The sequence below is a fragment of the Furipterus horrens genome, unplaced genomic scaffold (assembly GCF_987537825.1).
Source record: "Furipterus horrens unplaced genomic scaffold, mFurHor1.1.pri manual_scaffold_17, whole genome shotgun sequence".
Classification (NCBI taxonomy): domain Eukaryota; kingdom Metazoa; phylum Chordata; class Mammalia; order Chiroptera; family Furipteridae; genus Furipterus; species Furipterus horrens.
Genome location: NW_028327187.1, coordinates 21,949,055 through 21,966,889, shown reverse-complemented (window position 1 = coordinate 21,966,889; position 17,835 = coordinate 21,949,055). Strand labels below are relative to the sequence as shown.

At 39.9% G+C, this 17,835-nt stretch overlaps 1 protein-coding gene and 1 pseudogene across 1 annotated transcript in view; both read left to right on the top strand.

Annotated features, from left to right (window-relative positions):
• ADGRG4 (adhesion G protein-coupled receptor G4) overlaps window positions 1-17,835 on the top strand; it is a 154,468-nt gene that overhangs the window by 49,371 nt on the left and 87,262 nt on the right. The window lies entirely within an intron of this gene.
• LOC149990653 (developmental pluripotency-associated protein 2 pseudogene) lies at window positions 1,622-7,303 on the top strand (annotated as a pseudogene).

Genomic DNA, 17,835 nt, shown 5'->3' with positions numbered 1-17,835 from the left:
CTCAGCACTGGACTCTTCCAGGCACTTCTTCCACTTCTGTATGGGACTGGTGCCTCTCTAGGTGTCGTGATGGCTGTCTTTCCCAGAATGGATGGGTCTGCGGATGTTCTAGGACTGTGGGGGCCCTTTAAACAAGGGACTCTGCTGAGAGACCAGCAGTTTTCTGCCTTCCCCCAACCCCTACTGGTTTGCACAGTCAGAAGCAATTAGGCTTGATTTTCTCTGGTGCTGGGACTCTGAGCTGTGCCATCTGGTGAGGAGCTGGGAACACTCCCCAGGTGTCCCTCCTGACTTTTTAAAACGTGTAACTGTGCTTCCCACTAGCCTGCCACTGCTGCCCCTACTGCCACCACCACACTGTGTCCTCTCCGCCCCAGCTCCACCCCTCCTACCTGTCTGGATGAGTATTTTTTATTTATATCTTTGTTTGTTGGACTTCCATGTGGCTTGATTTTCTGGAACTTCTGGTTGTTTCTAGTTTTGAGGTAGTCGTATTCCCTCTTAGTCATGGAGGGCAACACAGCATGTCTGTCTATGCCTCCATCTTGGCCGGAAGTCTCTCTCTGGATTTTTTAATTGAATTTTTATTGAGCTGAAGATCTCTTGTACATTTTTCTCAGTTTCCCCCAATAGCAGCATTTTGCAAAGCTATAGTATAACAACTAGAGTATCGGCATTGATAACATTCACCAATTGTACTAAAATTTCTCTAGTTTTACTCATTTCTGTGTATGAAGTTCTATACATTTTTTTCATCTGTGAACACCTCTTTCCACCACCACAGTCAAGATACTGAACAGTTTCCACCCCACAAGGAGTCCTCGTGTTACCCTTTTATAAACACTCCCACCTCCCTTCCACTTTTCCCACCATTCCACTCTACTCTTTGCATTCTAACTCTTGAGAACCACTAATACGTCCTTTATTTCTAAAGTTTTGTCATTTAAAAATGTTAATCAATGGAATCATACAGTATGTAACCTTTTTGGATTGGCCTTTTTTTTTTTTTGTTACTCAGCATAATTTTCTGGAGATCCATCCAGGTTGTTGCTTGCATCAGTATTTCATTCCTTTCTACTGCTAAGTAGTATTTCATGGTCTGGATATACTAAAGTTTTTTAGCTATTCATCTGTTAAAAGACATTTGGGCTGATTCCAATTTTTGGCTATTAAAAATAAAACCTATGAACATTATGTACAGGTTTTTGGATGGACATATGTTTTTACTTCTCTGGGATGAATGCCCAGGAGTACGATTGCTGGGCTGTGTGGTAATTACACATTTAGTTTGTTTTTTTTTTTAAATTTTATTTTTTGGTTTTTCAATTACAGTTGTCCCATTTTTTTCCCCATTGCTCCCCCCACACCCAGCCCACCCCTTCTCCCACAATCATATCCCCCCCGTTGTCCATGTCCATGAGTCATTTATACACGTTCCTTGACTAGACCTTTCCCTTACTTTTCCCCCTTCTCTCCCTCCCCCCTCCCCCTATTGACTACTATTCTACTCTTTGCCCTATTTAGTTAGTTTGTTTGTGTTGTTCCTTAGCACATTTAGTTTTATATAGAACTTTCAGTATGTTTTCCAAAGTGGCTGGAAAATTTTACATTTCCATCAGCAATGGGTGAGTGATCCCGTTTCTTTGTATTCTTTCCAGCATTGGGAGTTGTCACTATTTTTTATTTTAGCCATTCTGGTAAGTGTATAATGATGTTTCATTGTGGTTTTAATCTGCATTTCCCTGATGCCTAATGGTGTTGAACATATTTTGCTGTGATTATTTGCCATCCGTATATCCTCTTCAGTGACCTGTCTATTCGTGTTATTTGCCCATTTTTAAAAATTGTGTTTTTTTTTATTGTTGAGTCTTAAACATTCTTTATATATTATAGTCCCTTGTTGGTTGCAAATATTTTCTCCTATTCTGTAGATTGCTTTTATTTATGCTTTCTCACATGGACTTTTGTGGTGCAAAAGCTTTTAGTTTTGATAAACTCTAATTTATCGGTTTTTCTTTTGTGGATCATGCTTCTGGTGTCAAGTGTAAGAACTCTTTGTTTAGTGTTAATTTTGTATCCACCAACCTTACTGGACTCGCTTTTAAGTTCCAGGAAGCTTTTTTAAAAAGATTCTTTGGGATTTTCTATATGGATAGCTATGTAATTTGCAACGCCTTTTATTTATTTTTCCTTCCTTACTGGAGTGCCTCTAACTTCCAGTACTATGTTGAGTAAGAGTGAACATCTTTTCACAGTTTCCAGCTTAGTGGGAAGACATTCAGTCTCTCGCTGTTATGGTTGATGTTAGCTGTAGGTTTCTTGGTGGTGTTCTTTATCAAGTTGATTTAAATACCCTCTATTCCTTACTTGCCAAGAGATTATATCATGAATGAATGTGAGACATTGTCAGGTGTCTTTTCTGTATCAATTGAACTTGTTTGTTAACCCATTGTAATTAATTGTTAGACTTAGAAAGAATTTTTAATTCCTATGGATCCTGGTTAAAAAGCTACTGGCATTTAATCAGATCACCTTTACAAGAGGTAGAAATGATTCTTCAAGGAAAATATTGTTTCAAGGATGGCAGTAATTAGGATTCTCATTGGGTTTCCATTTCTAGGCTTTCAAGGGCACCTTCATGGTTTATTTTGGTTCATTGCTGTGATGCTCTCCTCTAAAGTTTATGTCTTACTGTTTTGGGTGATTGCTTTTTCTTGAGCTTTTCAGCATTTGCAGAACTTGGCTTTTATTATCTAAGTTTGTCTTTTCTTGGTTATTTTAGGCAATCTCTTTTTCTCCTGGGTTTTGGGTGGTTTGTATAAATTGAGGGCATGGACTTATGGAGAGTAGGTAATTGAAGCACTGGCACATAGTGTTATATTTCTTCTCTACATATTTTACCTGTGGAAATCTCATCTTCTCAACATTGCACCTCTCTCTGGGCCTCATCTCTAAATAAAGGGATTGAATATAATCTCCACGACTTCTAAAATTATATGATTTTAATTAAGAAAGAATTTTTATTATTAAAGACTTCAGAGAAAAAACTTGGTACAATAATCCCTCCATGGGGAAAAAACTTTCCTCCGAAAGATCCAATGGGAGGTTTGCTGAAATATATAAATCCACACTTCAGGTTAAAATGAAGCACTGTAAATTGCATTATTTCCTAAGAACTATCTGGCACTTGAAATGCCACCTGCTTGCAGTTTTGTCCCACTCATTTTCTTTTTTAAATCTTATGCTTCCTTTTGAGACAATTACTGGAAGTGTTAGTAACAACTAACATCTATAGTGCAGACCTTTCTAGATAAAAATATCATGCCTAACTCCCATCCTTTGTTGTCTAAAAGAGTTTCCTGTTGCTAGTTAGGAATCCTCTAATAGTGCTCTTTGAAACATGCATCAAAGAAAATAACTTAAGGCCATGACTGGGTGGCTCAGTTGGTTGGAGCATCCTCCAGTGCACCAAAAGGTTGTGGGTTTGATTCTTGATCAAGGTACATACCTAGGTTGTGAGTTCATCCCCAATCAGGGAGCATATAGGAGGCAACCAATTGATGTTTCTCTCTCACATTGACGTTCTTATCTTTGTCCCTACCCCCCACCTAAAAACAAACAAACAAACAAACAAACATATCCTTGGGTGAGAATTTAAAAAAAAAACAAAAACGAAGGCTTTTGTGATATTTAGTGTTTTATTTGTTTTCCTAAAAAGTGAATGCTGCTCCAAGGAACTAATATAAATGACTCATGGACATGGACAATGGGGTGGGAATTGACTGGGAGAAGGGGTGGGCCGGGTTGGGGGAAGTATTGGGGGGAAAAGTGGGGCAACTGTAATAGGAAAACAATAAAAAAAGTGAATGCTGCTCAATTAATCACCTGTAAAGGAGTGTAAATTGTGAACTTTTCTCTCAACAGCTCTGGGATGCCACACTTCTTAAATGTCATATAAGTGGTACTTTAACAGGTTTGCTTAGCTGATTGACTGTGGTAAAGCTATCTTTAAAAATGGAAACCAAGATTCTCACAATTCTTTTAATTGTAGTAATGGACAAATTTGAAAGCAAAAACTTGAAATAAATATTGTGTTGCTGAAATACACATTTCTTGATGACACCTAATGGAAGTGAATCACTGATAATTCAAACAATGTAAAATTAAGTGGAAAAGTATTTCTTATATATTGTTTACTTTTCTCCTTATAGACATGTGTACTTTTGTCGCTTCATCTATACAATCAATTATAGGCTTCTGATTGTCACTCATTTGGCTTGGTAATGACCACAGAATCCTATAGAAAATCACACACATCTCAGTATTTCTATATTTGCAAACCGAAAGTGACTTTAATGCTCAAGACAATGAAACAACTCAGTGGGTTGTCTATCACCATAATTATCCCTACATGGTAGGTAATATGCATCCCAGGTGGATAAATTCAAAATGCCAATCTCCCATGGTAAATATGCATGATTTCATTTTAAATGATTTAAAATGGAGAAAAATTATGGTTCAATTTTAAATTTTATTATGCACAGTTCTCACTTGGATGTTCCACCATCACCCCAGATTCCACTTATCCAAATCTGAACTGGGTGTTTTTCTTCTTAGTGGTATGTCTTCCCAACTGTCCTACTGTGAAATAGGAAATAATGAATATTACCACTATTCCCCAAATTGACTTTTCAAAAAAGCAAAATTTGAGGTCTCTGGAAGTTCTCTGTCTTCTTCATCTCTTAAACATGTTGTTACCATTCTATGTCAAGTCTTCCTTTCTAATAGCTATAAGGTTTCACTCATCTCATTCTAATGCCTCATCATTTCCACTTATTGTGTTAGCCTACAAATATTTATTGGCCGTCTATCATGTGCCCGGCCCTGTGTTAGGCATTGGAGATAAAATGCTGAGCAAAGAAAGGTGAGATCCCTGCTCGTACATTGTAGTGAAGAAGGAAGACATTAATAAGCTCACACAAATGTAAAATCATAACCGTGACAAGTATTATGAAAAAAAGATATAAGGTGTGATAAGGACCTACAGTAGATTGGTTCGACCTAGTTATGGAGGCCAAGGAAGGTTGTTTTCTGCTGAGGAAGTTATGTATGAGTTGAGATCTGAAAGATGAGTAGCAGTTAATAGATAAAGAAAGCTGGGAAGAACATTCTAAGTAGAAGTGATAGCACATGCAGTGAGTAGCTTGGTGATGGGAAAGAGAATGTCAAGTATTGGAGGACTGAAGCCAGGCTGATGGGCTGAAGTGAGGAAAACAAGAGAGAAACTTCACAAAAATTGAGGCTGGGGAAGTAGGTAGAGACCAAACTGAATACTTTTACAAGCTCTATTAAGAAAAAAAAAAAAAAAAAAAGCCCTGAATAATGGAAGGCCACTAAAGGGAGCTTAGTGTGAGTGTGTGTGTATATGAGTGATGATCAAATTTGCATTACATCCATGACTGGTGTGGCTCAGTTTGTTGAGCATCTTCCTGCAAAGTAAATGATCACCAGTTCCATTCCCCATCAAGGCACATGCCTGAGTTGCGGCTTTGGTCAAGGCACATTTGAGAGGCAGCCAGTTGATATTTCTTTCTCATATTGATGTTTCCTCTCTCTCTCTTTCTCCCTCCCCGCTCTCTAAAAATAAATAAATAAAATCTTTTTAAAATTTAAAACAACTTGCATTACAAAAATATTGCTCTGATGGCATTATGGAACAGATTGGAGGGAGCCCAGTAGTAGAAGCAGAATCCAGTTGGGAGGCTACTGCAATAGTGCAGGTGAGAGATTAATGGATTCTTGGGTGGTAAGGGTGGTTAAGTGATATAGATGGAGAAAAACATGGAGTCAAGAGATATTTAGGAGATAAGATCCAGAGAACAAGATTATGGGTTGACTATGGCAGGTGAAAAAGAAAATGAAGGATACAGAGAGAGGGTTTTGGCTTGCATAACTGAATGTTTGATGGTGTCATTCACTGAAGGAATACTGAAAGAGAATCCAGTTTAGAGAGAAGATAATGTGTTCATTTGGGGAATATTGAGTTTGAGATGTTAATGATATATCCAAGAGATGATGTCAAGAAAACAATTGGTTATATAAATGTGGAGCTCAGAATAGAGATCTGGTCTAAAAATAGAATTTTGAGATTCATCTATATATAGGTATAAATTGGAATTCTAGGCATTGAGAAAGTATAGAGGAAGAAGAGAAAAGGTATTGGGACTAAGCCTTGAGGAACTATAATATTTACTAGCCAGGAAAAATAGGATGAGTCTGCAAAGGAGACAGGGGAGTGGCCAGAAAACCCAACATGTTATGTCATGGAAACCAAAAAAACTATTTAAAGAAGGAGGGAGAGGTTAAAAGGAGAAAACTGCGAGTACCATCAACACTGCTGGCGTTGCCTTCCACTTAGGTTCCTAGAAATGACGAGCTAAACTTTGGAAAGCAATGAAAAGGATTTCTTTGAAGATAAATTAGATGAAGAAAGTGTGATCCTCACATTGGTTCCAGTTAATGAGGAAAATGATGAAGAACATCAAATGGAACCAAGTGTTTCTTCAACCTCAGGAGCCAACCTGAAGATGCCTCAGACAAACGATACAGCTCATCTTCCTCAAATGAATGAACAATTCAAAGCTTGCCCCAAACCAATTTTTCCCTTGCCAACCATTTTGCCTTCAATTAATAAAGTGCGTCATGACACTTTGAGGCACTGGTGCCAACAAATTAATTTCAGTACCGAAAGCAAGAAAATAGGTATTTATATGAGGCTGAAGGAACATGCTTACTTTGAAGAAAAACAAGTGAGTGAAGAATATAGAAACATAAAGTTTACTGCTGAAACACCACAGGAGGCCACATTGCAACCATGTTCGATGAAAGCAAGATGGTGACCAAGAGAGCAAGGAGTAATAAAAGTTATAAGACGAGCAAGAGAGAGCAAGAGACCAATACAGTTGAAGTGACAACTTTAGCTCAGGAGGCCATGTTGGCAGCATGGTCAAGAATTGCTGCAAGAGCTGTGCAACCTAAGGCTGTGAATTCATGTTCTATTCTGGTTCCTGCTGAGAACTTTCAGCTGCAAACATCTGGTGTCAGGTGGTGTGTGGTCCATGGAAGACCTCTCTTGGCAGACAAAGAGGGGTGGGTTCGCCTGCAGTTCCATGTCAGTCAGGCCTGGGTGCCCGACACTCCCAAGAAGATATCTCTCCTCTTGTTACCGACCTGCACTTTCCCATCCTCAGACCTAGAAGATAATATGTTATGCCCTGAGTCAGTTAAGAGGAATAAAAGATAATATGTTATGCCCTGAGTCAGTTAAAATGAAGAAGAAGAAACTTCATTTTAACACACCCATGTAATTCCTTTTGGATGGGTCCTGTCTCAATAAAGAATAAATGGTGGAATGCTCATAGCCAAAAAAAAAAAAAGGAAAATAAAAGAAGGAGGGAGTAGCCAACATTGTCAAAAGTTGTTGAGAGATCAAATGAGAGGAGGACTAAAAGAGTACAGTATTCCCTCACTTATCACGGGTATTATGTTCTAGACTCCCCCCCCCTGTGAAGTAGGAACCTTACGTTTATTCTACACTCTTAAACCTATGTAACTTTAACAATATATGTATACAGTACCGCAAAATCCCACGATATAGTGAAAAATCCGTGATAAATAATTAAATATAATATTTTTTTAAATCCTGCGATAAGTGAACCGCAATATAGAGAGGGACTACTGTATTTATATATCTGCATGGAGGCAATTGGCGACCTTATTGAGTACTGTTCAGTTGAGTGATGATGGCTAAAGCCAGGTTAGTGTGAGCTAAAGAATGGAGCAGGAGAAACAGATTTATAGATACAGAGAACAGACTGGCAGCTGTCATAGGGGAAGGGTCTGAGAGACTGGGTGAAATAGGTGAAGGAATTAAGGAAAAAACCCCTCAAGGACACAGACAACAGTATGGTGATTGCCAGAGGGAAGAGGGGGTGGAAGCAGGTGGAAGAGGGTAAATGGGGGAAAAATGGTGATGGAAGGAGACTTGATTTTGTTTTTTTGTTTTTTTTTATGTGTTTTATTGATTACAGTGTTACATTTGTTCCAATTTCCCTGCCCTCTGCTCCCCTCCACCCGCTGGCCCCCCTCCCTCCCCTTGTCCCCCCCTTTTAGTCCATGTCCATTGGTTGTACATATAGTTCCTCTCAACCTCTCTCTGTCTATTCCATTCCCTCCTACGATGTTTCTTAATTCCTATACCATCTCCCTCCCTCTCCCCCTTCCCTGCTGACCTGCCCCCCAATATGCTCCCCATATCTATAGTTCTCCTTCCACTCTCATTGCCTATTTAGTTTGCCTTTGCTTCAATTCCCTAGCTTCTGTTGTTGGTTCTTGTGATGCAGTTTTCATTTTAGTGTTCATAGTTTTGAACCTCCTTTTTCTAAACCAGTCCCTTTAACATCTCATATAACAGTGGTTTGGATCTAATGAACTCTTTCAGTTTTATTTTGTCCTGGAAACACTTTCTCTGTCCTTCTATTCTGAATGACAGCTTTGCTGGATAAAGTATTCGTGGTTGTAGGTTTTGGATTTTCATTGCTTTGAATATTTCTTGCCAGTCCCTTCTTGCCTGCAGGGTCTCCCTTGAGAAGTCAGTTGGTAGTCTAATTGGGACCCCTTTGTACATTATTCTTTTCTTCTCTCTTGCTGCTTTTAAGATTCTCTCTTTATCTTCAACTTTTGACATTTTGATTATAATGTGTCTTGGAGTGGTTCTCCCTGGGTCCAGTTGTTTTGGAACTCTCTGTGCTTCCTGGACCTGTAAGTCTATTTCCTTCCCCAAGTTTGGGAAGTTCTGCTTTATTATATTTTCACTTAATTTTTCAATTTCTAGTTCTTCTTCTTCGCCCCCTGGCAATCCTATAATCCGTATATTCGATCTCTTATAGCTGTCCCAGAGGTTTCTGATCCTCTCATCCGTGCTTCCCATTTCCTCTCTCTGCAGTGGTTGACTGTTTGTTCCTTCTCTATGTTCTGGTTTGTTGATTTGAACTCTGGATTTTATTTTCTCACAATCTGTCTCGTATGAGGTTTTGTTCCTTTCAGTATGAGTGTTTTTCAATTCTTTCTCATCTTTTTCCAGATCTTTTGTTAATTCTGTAAGCCACCTGATAACAATGGCCCTGAACTGAGCCTCTGACAGGTTTCTTATTTGTTCATCTGTCAGGTTCTTCATCTGTTGTCTGGTGAGCTGCGCCACCGGGATTTGTATAGTTGTCTGCCTCATTTTGAAAGATGCGTTTTGCTTTCTTGTGCCAGCTATAGAGGGCAGTGCCTGTGTACTCGTCACAACCCAGCGACCGGCGGTGGTCCAGCAACCTTTCTCGCTGCGCTGTGGCACTTTGTCGTCACTGCCCAGCAACCAGTGGCTAACCACAACCTATTTCACAATGCTGTGGCGCTTTGTGTGGGGGCGGGGGTCCAAGATGGATTCCCGCAGTTATTCTGCTAGGAGACTGGGATCTGTCCTCCCGCCCTCTGAACCTCACTGTTCGGGGCGATGTGGTGGTTGCTTTTCCGAGCGTTGGGGTTGCAAGCTGCCGGGGTTAGACTGCAGCTGAGACTGCTCTCCCTGCTGCTGTCCCTGGTGCTATGGCAAACAGCTCCGCCCCCTTTCGCTCTTACCTGCCCAAAGGGCGCCGCTGGTTTATAACTTTGTATGTTGGGCTTCCATGTAGTTTTATTTTCTGGAATTTCTAGTTATCTTTTGTTTTGAAGTAGTTGTATTCCTCTCTAGTTGTAGAGGGAGACTGAGCGTGTCCGTCTAAGCCTCCATCTTGGCTGGAAGTCAGGAGACTTGATTCTGAATGGTGAGCATATAATGCAAGGTGAAGATGATGTACTGTAGAATTGTACTCTTAAAACCTATACAATTTCATTGACCAATGTAACCCCAATACATTCAATTTAAAAAAATGGGCCAGGAGAACATAGATACAGTCAGTATAGAAAAATATTCTTTAAAGAAATTTGAAACTTCAGTCAAGATGGAAGCATAGGTAAACATGGCTTGCCTTATTGCACAACCACAGCAAAAATTACAATTAAATTACCAAACAACTATCACCTGGAATCATCAGAAAGTCAAGCTGCATGGAAGCCTGACAACCAAAGAATTAAGGAAGTCACCTTCATCGAGATGGGTAGGATGGGTGGAGACAGGGAGATAAAGAATGGGCTGTTCCAGATCCGTGTGTGGTGGATAAAAATTGGGAGGGATAACTTGAGATCAAGAGATCCCAGCCCTATACCAGACCACCCAGTTCAGGATTTCAGTGCCAGGAAGATAAGTTCCCATAAGTTTTGACTATAAAAAAACAGTAAGCATTGGGGAGGTGGAAGAAACTGAGGGATTCTCAGCTGTGTCCTCTTAAAGGGCCCACAGTGGTCTTAGGACTTAGCAAACTTACTCCCTCTGGGCTCCAGCACCAGAGAAGAAGCTTGAAGGGCACCAGTGGCATATGGGGAGAAATGGAAGTGTCTAGCATCAGGGTCAGTGCCAGGAGACAGCTTCCTCCAGGACAAAACCCCAGAGACCAGGCAGCTGCCATTGTCCCTTTTCTGAGCCCTCCCCAACACAGAGTCACAGAGCACTGATACCATATCTGAGACTCCATCAACCTGCTTCACTTGGGTTGCCCTGTCCTGGTGATTACCTAAGGCTTCACCCCATACAACTTATGGGTGCACTTTTCAACAATAGTCCATGCTACTAAGACAAGGAGTCAAAACAACTCTACCTAATACATAGAAACAAACACAGGGAGGCTGCAAAAATGAGGAGACAAAGAAATATGGCCTAAATGAAAATACAGAACAAAGCTCCAGAAAAATAACTAAACAAAATGAAGATAAGCAATCTGTCAGATACAGAATTCAAAAACACTGGTTATTAGGATGCTCAAAGAACTCATTGGGTACTTTAAGAGCATAAAAATGACCAAGGCAGAAATAAAGGTTACACTAAGTGAAATAAAGAAAACTTTATAGGGAATCAACAGTGGAGTGGATGAAGCCAAGAATCAGACGGATGATTTGGAACATAAGGAAGAAAAAAAACCTTCAATAAGAACAACAAGAAGTAAAAAGAAACCAGAAAATGAGGATAGAGTAAGAAGGTTCTGAGACAATGTCAAATGTACAAACATTCAAGTCAAAAGGGTGCCAGAAGGAGAAGAGACAGAGCAAGAAATTGAAAATTTATTTAAAAAAAAAAATAGCGAAAGAAAACTTCCCTAATTTGGTGAAGGAAATAGACATAAAAGTCCAGGAAACACAGAGAGTACCAAACAAGGTGGACACAAAGAGGTTCCACTCCAAGAAACACCATAATTAAAATGTCAAAGGTTAAAGATAAAGGATCTTAAAAGTAGCAAGAGAAAAGCAGATTGTTACCTACAAAGGAGTTCCCATAAGATATCAGCTGATTTCTCAAAAGATACTTTGCAGGCTAGAAGGAACTGGCAAGAAGTATTCAAAGTGATGATAAGCAAGGACCTACAACCTAGATTACTCTATCCAGAAAAGCTATCATTTAGAATGGAAGGGCAGATAAAATGCTTCCCAGACAAGGTAAACCTCAAGGAGTTCATCATCACCAAGCCATTATTATATGAAATGTTTAAGGGACTCATTTAAGAAAAAGAACATCAAAATGTGAATATTAAAATGGCAATAAATTCACAACTATCAATTTAAACTAAAAAACAAACTGAGCAAACAAGCAGAACAGAAACAGAATAATAGATATGGAGATCATTTGGAGGGTTATCAACCGGTAGGGTAAGAGAGAGAATGGGGGAAAAAGTGAAGGGATTAAGAAGTACAAATTGGTAGGTATAGAATAAACAGGGGATGTTGAGAATAGTATAGGAAATGGAATAGCCAAAGAACTTATATGCATAACTCATGACATGAACTAAGCAGGGGATTGTCAAAGGTAATAGAGGGGTACCAGGTGGAGAGGGGAAAGGGAAAAATTGGGACAACCGTAATAATATAATCAATAAAATATATTTTTTAAAAGTTTGACTGTGATGGGGAAGACAGAGATAGGGCAGTATATGTGAAGAAGTTAGGTCTTTTACATTTTATTGCAGGAGACTGAAATATGTTTTAAGTCATGAGGGAAAGGCTCCTTAAGGAAATGAGGGATAACTATTGATATAAGTTTCTGAGACAGTAGCACGGCTAAGTTTCTTTCTATTGACTTTTATTATTTTTTCCTATGAAGAGGCATGATTACTTGATAAATATATGGGAGTAGAATTTGAGAATGGAGAAGGATTTAAGCAGTTATTGTAGCTAGTGGGAACATAATTGACTACAGAAAAGTTGTAGGATGGCTGGGCAGTGGAAAAGCTTATTAGAGGTTGAGATGACTATGACTATATCTTCTAAGAGAAAGCTTCTTCATTAGTTTGAAGCCAGTGTTGCTCTCTCACTGCAGTGACCACTGTATTTTTGGAACCCGATTACATTCCATTGTTCACTTTATTATAAATGGCATTATCACTTTATTATGTTTTTATTGTTTTATTTTAAAAACTATGTTTACAGAGGTGGGCAAAGGTAGGCTTACCATTGTGAGTACATGAAACATAGTTTATTCATATATTATTAATTAATTATTGTTTACAGCTGTTGCTCACTATTGTTTTTGTCTAACAATATTTCAGTAGTCACTCTGACGTGTGTGGCTCAGTAGGTTGGGCATCGTCCTGCAAAGTGGAAGGTTGCCAGTTTGATTCCTGGTCAGGGCACATGCATGGGTTGTTAGCCTAGTCTCCTCACACATCGATGTTTCTCTCCCTTTCTTTCTCTCTGCCTTTCCTCTCTCTAAAGAGAAATAAATCTTTAAAAATATTTTAATAATATAAGACTTTTTCCATAAGAGTGTGAGTCCTTTGAGCAAAGGAATAATACTATAAATTTTATTCATTTCTCACAGGACCTACAATAGTATTCAGCGTACAGGTAACCCCCATATAACATGGTAGTTAGGTTCCTAACAAGTGCTGCGTTATGCGAATCCATGTTATATGAAACAAAGAACTAGTACAAAAGGGGGGTTAGGTTTCACAAATTAAAAAAAAAACATACTATTGTATTTTTATAATTAAGAGAAATGCCTTTATTAAAGCAATTTTCATCAAAAGTATACATATTAATATGAATTAAGTAATGTTTGCATCATCACTACTAAGCTCCATTAACTGAATGCCTTTTCTTTTTAATATGTTTTATTGATTATGCTGTTACAGTTGTCTCAATTACTTTGCCCTCTTCTCCCCTCCACCCAGTGACCTCCCTCCCTCCAGTTTCCCCCCCTTCGTCCATGCCCATTGGTTGTGCATATAGTTCTTTTCAACATTTTCCTGTCTACTCCACTCCCTCCTACTATGCTTCTTAATTCCTGCATCATCTCCCTCCCTTCCCACCCTTCCTCCTCCCCGCTGACCTCCCCCCTATATGTGCCCCACACGTATAATTTTTTCCCACTCTCGTTGCCTACTTAGTTTGCCTTTGTTTCAGTTCCCTAGCTTCTGTTGTTGGTTGTTGAAATACAGTTTTCATTTTAATGTTCATAGTTTTGATCCTCCTTCTTCTAAACAAGTCCCTTTAACATCTCATATAACAGTGGTTTGGATTTGATGAACTCCTTCAGTTTTACTTTGTCCTGGAAGCACTTCCTCTGCCCTTCTATTCTGAATGACAGCTTTGCTGGATAGAGAAATTGTAGCTGTAGGTTTTTGCTTTTTTTTTTTTTAATGTGTTTTATTGATTATAATATTACATTTGTGCCAATTTCCCTTCCCTCTGCTACCCTCCACCCGGTGGCCCCCCTCCCTCCAGTTGTCCCCCCCTTTTAGATCATGTCCATTAGTTGTGCATACAGTTCTTCTCAACCTCTCTCTGTCTATTCCATTCCCTCCTACCATGATCCTTAATTCCTATATCATCTCCCTCCCTCTCCCCATCCCCCTCCCTGTTGACCTCCCCCCAATATGTTCCCCGTACCTATAGTTCTTTTTCCACTCTCGTTGCCTATTTAGTTTGCCTTTGTTTCAATTCCCTAGCTTCTGTTGTTTCTTGTGATGCAGTTTTCATTTTAGATTTCATTGTCTTGATCCTCCTTTTTCTAAACCAGTCCCTTTAACATCTCATATAACAGTGGTTTGGACCTAATGAACTCTTTCAGTTTTATTTTGTCCTGGAAACACTTTCTCTGCCCTTCTATTCTGAATGACAATTTCGCTGGATAGAGTATTCGTGGTTGTAGGTTTTTGCTTTTCATTACTTTGAATATTTCTTGCCAGTCCCTTCTTGCCTGCAGGGTCTCCCTTGAGAATTCAGCTGATAGTCTAATTGGGACCCCTTTGTACATAATTCTTTTCTTCTCTCTTGCTGCTTTTAAGATTCTCTCTTTATCTTTAATTTTTGACATTTTGATTATAATGTGTCTTGGAGTGGTTCTCCCTGGGTCCAGTTTTTTTGGAACTCTCTGTGCTTCCTAGACCTGTAAGTCTATTTCCTTCCCCAAGTCTGGGAAGTTCTCCTTTATTATATTTTCACTCAATTTTTCAAGTTCTAGTTCATCTTCCTCGCTCTCTGGCAAACCAATGATTCTTATGTTGGGCCTTTTATAGCTGTCCCAGAGGTTTCTGATCCTCTCATCGTTGCTTCCCATTTCCTCTCCCTGCATTGGTTGACTTCTTGTTCCTTCTCCATATTCCAGTTTGTTGAAATGAACTCTGGATTTTTTTTCCTCACCATCTGTCTCGTATGTGGTTTTGTTCCTTTCGTTATGAGTGTTTTTCGCTTCTTTCTCATCTTTTTCCAGATCTTTTGTGAATTCTGTAAGCCACCTGATAACAATGGCCCAGAACTGAGCCTCTGACAGGTTTCTTATCTGTTCATCTGTCAGGTTCTCCATCTGTTGCCTGGTGAGCTTTGCCACCGGGATTTGTATAGTTGTCTGCCTCATTTTGACAGATGCGTTTTGTTTTCTTGAGCCGGCTGTAGGGGGCAGTGCCTGTGTACTCGTAATGTCCCAGCGACCAGCCGCCGTTCGGCAGCCTTTCTTGCTGTGCCGTGGTGCTTTGTCGTCACAATCCAGCGACCGGTGCCTGTCCGCGACCTATTTCGCAGCCTTGTGGCGCTTTCTTTGTGGGCGGGGGTCCAAGATGGATTCACACAGTTATTCCGCTAGGAGACCGGGATCCGTCCTCCCGCCCCCCTGGGCCTCACTGTTCAATGCGATGTGGTGGCTGCTTTCCCCAGCGTTGGGGTCGCGAGCTGCCGGGGGTTCGACTGCAGCCGGGGTTGTTCTCCCCGCCGCTGTCCCAGGTGCGACTGCAAACAGCTCTGCCACCTTTCGCTTTTACCTGCCCAAAGGGCGCCGCTGGTTTATAACTTCATATGTTGGGCTTCCGTGTAGTTTTATTTTCTGGAATTTCTAGTTATCCTTTGTTTTGAAGTAGTTGTATTCCTCTCTAGTTGTAGAGGGAGACCTAGCACGTCCGTCTAAGCCTCCATCTTGGCTGGAAGTCTGGTTTTTGCTTTTTATTACTTTGAATATTTCTTGCCAGTCCCTTCTTGCCTGCAGGGTCTCCTTTGAGAAATCAGCTGATAGTCTAATTGGGACCCCTTTGTACATAATTCTCTTCTTCTCTTTTGCTGCTTTTAAGATTCTCTCTTTATCTTTAATTTTTGACATTTTGATGATAATCTGTCTTGATGTGGTTCTTTCTGGGTCCACTTTATTTGGAACTCTCTGTGCTTCCTGGACCTGTAAGTCTATTTCCTTCCCCAAGTTAGGGAAGTTCTGCTTCATTATTTTTTCACATAAGTTTTCAATTTCTAGTTCTTCTTCTTCACCTTCTGGCAACCCTATAATTCAGATATCCACTGTCTTATAGTTGTCCCAGAGGTTTCTGAGCTTCTCCTCATTTTCCTCACTTTTTATTTCCTCTTTCTGCACTGGTTGACTGTTCCTTCCCTATGTTCTGATTTGTTGATTTGATCCCTGGTTTTTCTTCCCTCGCCACTTGTTTTGTATGTGTTTTTGTTCATTTCAGTAGGACTAGCCTTCATTCCTTCCCCATCTTGATTAAGTCCAGCTGTTATTTCTGTAAGCTGTCTTATAACTATAGCTCTGAAATGAGCCTCAGAAAGATTATCTGTCTTTTCATTCATTAATTCATGTATTTGCTTTCTGGTCTGCTGCGTGATTGGTATCTCTATCATGATACCTGCTATCCTGACAGGTTTGTTTACCTTTCCTTCTTGGGCGAGGCTGTCACACCTTCTTTGCTATAGGGGGCGGAGCCCCGCGCACTCATCACTACTGGGCGACTCTTCTCACCACACTTTGGCACTTTGTGTGGGGGCGGGGGTCCAAGATGGATTCCTGTCATTCACTCTTCGCTCAGAGCCCGGGAGCCTACTTCTCCATCCCCATGCCCTCTGGGCCTCACAGTCTGAGGCAATTGGGGTCTACCTTCCCCAGCATTGGAATCGTGAGCTGACGGGTCTGGACTGCAGTCAGGGGTGCTCCCCTGGTGCTTCTCGCCTCCCCTTAAATACGGGTGTCTGTGCTTATCGCAGTCCCACTGCTCATCGCTGCAGCTGCCCTCGACAGCACAACTTGATCTCTCCACTCCAACTTTGCCCCTGCTACCCGTCCATATGAGCACCACTTGTTTATAACTTTATATGTTGGACTTCTATGTAGCTTTAGTTTCTGGAACTTCTGGTTATTTCTGGTTTTGCGGTAGTTGTAGTCCTTCTTGGTTGTGGAGGGAGATGGAGCGTGTCAGTCTAGGCCTCCATCTTGGCTGGAAGTCTCCCAAATGCCTTTTCTTTTTGACAAGATATCCTCATCCTCTGAACTTTCTTCAGCATTATCTTGATTTCTATGCTCTAGTTTTTTGCAAAAAATTTGTTATTTTAGATTGCTTGCTTTTAGCTGAGAGAGCTTTATAAATTTCTTTATACAGTGCTAAGCACTTTTGAGGTTCTCTGTTAATCCTTGTGCTTCTTTCAGTACAAGGATCTTCATTTAAGAAATATGACTTTAACTGTTCGGCTAAGTCTAGGCCTTTCTTTATGCTTTTTAGAGTAAACTGTTTAACTTCTTTGTTTTCATCAGTGCTATTGTCCCCTAATTTATCTTGGCACATTCTAGATGTCATTTCCACCAAAATTGCTTCATCAGTTTCTTCTTCTACCAGCAATTCTTGGATATCTTCTACAGTCATATCATGTTAGAGTGAAACCATGTTATAGAAGTACCATGTTATATGGGGGATACCTGTACTTGTTAAATTTAATTGACTTGAATTGAGGCATAAGCTAGACCCCAGTGGTCTTCCAAGTAGGATACACAATTCTAGGGAGTACACAGATAATACATTAGACTACAGAAAGAAAATATTGTAAAACTTCTATTTATACTTATTTTATCATATCCTTTGGCATTTCTATTTTTATGTATGTTTGTAATATATATCATACACATTTGTTATATATTATTTATACATATGTACATGTATATATGATTGGTAAACAAATAAGTGGTACATGTTCAAAAAATTTTAATATTGGTGTTCCAAATCAAAATATTTTTCTAAATCCTCAGCTGAGGATATTTTTTTTCATTGCTTTTAGAAAGAGAGGAAAGGAAAGAAACATTGATTGTTTGCCTCCCTGACATGCCTGGACCCAGGATCAAACCCACAACCTAGGTATGTGCCCTGACCAGGAATCAAACTT